Source organism: Chrysochloris asiatica, unplaced genomic scaffold, assembly GCF_000296735.1.
Source record: "Chrysochloris asiatica unplaced genomic scaffold, ChrAsi1.0 scaffold00091, whole genome shotgun sequence".
NCBI classification, from domain to species: Eukaryota; Metazoa; Chordata; class Mammalia; order Afrosoricida; family Chrysochloridae; genus Chrysochloris; species Chrysochloris asiatica.
Window position 1 is genome coordinate 11,130,063 of NW_006408609.1, and position 3,167 is coordinate 11,133,229.

At 36.7% G+C, this 3,167-nt stretch overlaps 1 pseudogene; it reads left to right on the top strand.

Annotated features, from left to right (window-relative positions):
• LOC102811249 overlaps positions 1 to 2,451 on the top strand; it is a 21,103-nt pseudogene extending 18,652 nt beyond the window's left edge.
• The last annotated feature ends 716 nt before the right edge of the window (positions 2,452 to 3,167 follow it).

The window sequence follows — 3,167 nt, forward strand, 5'->3', positions numbered from 1 at the left end:
AACAGAACATGGGAACATTGAATGTTTTAAAATTAAGAAAGGTGTGCGACATGGTTGTATTCTTTTATCCTACTTATTCTGCTCCTTGGAGGCCAAGATGGCTAAACTTCATCTCTCATACTTTGGACATATTGTCAGGAGTGAACATTCGCTAGAGAAGGATGTCATGCTGCCTAAGATGGAGGGTCAGAGAAAAAGAGGAAGACACCCCACCCCCCCCAACGAGATGGATCAGCCAGGTGGCATCATTGATGGTGCCAAGTGTGGCAGCAGTAGCGAGGTTTGCCCAGGATCGGACATTGTTTCATTCTGCTGTGCATGGGGTCGCTATGAGTTAGTTCCGACTCAATGGCACCTGACAACAACAATAACAATTCAACCTGAATGCTGAGCAAATAATCCAAGAAGCTGGGTTATATGATGAAAAACGTGGCATCACATTTTTAAGTCTTATTAACAACCTGCGATATGCAGATGATACAACCTTGCTGAAAGTGAAGAGGACTTAAAATTATTTAATAATGAAGATCAAAGAGCACAGCCTTTGTTAAAGATTGCATCTCAATGTCAAAAAAAACAAAAATCTTCACCACTAGACCAATAAATATCATTCTTATCAATGTAGAAAAGATTGAAGTTGTCAAAGACTTCATTGTTCTTGGATCAACTATCAACACTCACGGAAGCAGCAATCAAGAAATCAAATGACATATTACATTAGGCTAATCTGCTGCACAAGAACTTTTTTTAAGTTTTGAAGAGTAAGATGTCGGCTTCAGGACTAAGGTGCTCCTGACACAAGCCATCGTATTTTCAATAACCTCATATGCATGTGAAAGCTGGACAGTTAATAATGAAGACTGTAGAAGAATTGATGCTTTTGAGTTATGGTGTTGGGGGGAGAATATTAAAAGTGCCATGGGCTGTTAGTAGAACCAACAGATCCGTTTAGACAAAGTGCAGCCAGAGTATTCCTTGGAGGCTAGGATGACCAAACTTCATCTCTTATACTTCAGACATATTGTCAGGAGGGACCAGTTGCTGGGGATGGATATCATTTTTGGTAAGGTGGAGGGTCAGAGAAAAAGAGGAAGACCCCCAGTGAGATGGATTGGCCAAGTGACAGCATTGATGGACTCAAGAATGTTGACAATAGTGAGGTTAGCCCAGGATTGGGCACTGTTTCATTCTGCTATGCATAATGTCACTGAGTCGGTACTGACTCGATGGCACCTAACAACAACATCAAAATCTGCAATCTAAAATTGATCAAACATGCAATCAAGATACATTAAAAATTACTGGTGACTGAAATACAAAACAAAGAACAAAACAAATTAATAGGTGGAAAATATGGCCTTCGTGATAGAGGCAACACAATTGAATGATGGAATTTTGCAAGATCAGTGATCTATGGATTGGAAATACCTTTTCAACAACATACATGTTGATTATACATGTGGACATCATCTAATACACAGGAATCAAATTGACTTCATCTGTGTAAGGAGACAATGGAGAAGTTCAATATCATCTGGTAGAATAAGATCTGGAGGCAGCCTATAAATTTCTAATATATAAGTTGAAACTGAAAAAAAAAAATTAAAACAAATCCGTGAGAGTCAAAGTATGTCTTTGAGTATCCAACCTGAATTTAAAGATCATCTCAAGAAAAGATTTGAGAGACAGCTAGAGAAACCTTTATAAATTTCACATGTGAAACAAGAGTTGTGTAACCATGAACTGATCATAAGTAAAGCCTTATGACTTTACTGTAGCTCTCATTCACCACACTGAAGAGTCTTATGAAACACATTTTGCATTCTTGCAGATAATATCTTTTTTATTATTTAAGCCATATAAATTCAAATCTTTCAAGCAGAAAATTTAGTCAAATGAGATCCATTGACAGTAGGAGTTCAAAGGCAGTGCACAAATGGAAACCATTGCTGCATCTCTCTCATTTCCCTAGTGGACATTAGACCACTCAAAATGTGTCACGTAATTTACAGTCCCTAGATAGTAATTGAATATACACATAGAGAGTGCACTGGCAGAACACTTAAGGAAGATTGAGTGCAGGAGAGCCTGCTTATGTTATTTTTGGCTCCACTCTGGTTTTTGCTTTTTACATTTTTTTCTTGATATTAATTTCAGTCTGACCGTTTCATCCTATCCAAACAAAAGCTTTGGGAAAAGAAGTTAAGAGCAACATCAAAGAATTCATGCATTTTAACTCTCAAATACATAAGGTATTGTAATACAATGAGAAGACAGAAGAAAGACAAAACACAATTCTGCAAATTACCAAAGTCATTTTTAAGCCCTAAGAGTAGTAGAAGGGATGAAGACAAAAATAATCTTACAGTTGTTTATATATACAGATTGAGATTTTTTAAGATTTAACTTAATATTTTTGTTTTACCATTTGGTAGGCTTATTCATATTTAAAAGAGGATATAACTTTACTGTTAAATATTTGAAACCATGAAAACAATTTTCCTTTGAAATGATTAATATTAACATTCTGTATTTTTTGTATACACCAATATATATTTAACAGTAATGTGATTTATGAAAAGTCATTCTTTAAATTGTCATGCAATAGAGAATCTCTCTCTGGGTAGTAATATTTAATATTTAAGAGTATACTCAGCAAAGTAGTAAGGATTTTATCTTGATTTTTCAAGACTATCAAGTTTTCCAAACATGTCATGAGAAAATTGGACCTGGTAGGAACTAGTATGATTTTTTTTTTCCTTTTTATTCCTCCTCCTTTATTTGAGTGTTCAGTAAAGCTTCCTCAATGTCTCATGGACTTCTGTTCTCTCTCTGTCTCCTTTTATTTATGTATATATATTGCTGTTGCTGCTGTTGTTAGGTGCCATCGAGTCAGTACTAACTCATTGTGACACTATGCACAACAGAATGAAACACTGCCCAGTCCTGGGCCAACCTCACAATTGTTGCCACGCTTGAGCCCACCTATGCTGCCACTTTGCCAATCCATCTTTCTGGAGTCTTCCTCTTTTTCTCTGACCCTCCACCTTACCAAACATGATATCCTTCTCCAGCGACTGGTCCCTCCTGACAATATGTCTAAAGTATGAGAGATAAAATTTGGCCATTTTGGTCTCCAGGGAGCACTCTAGCTGCACTTCTTCCAA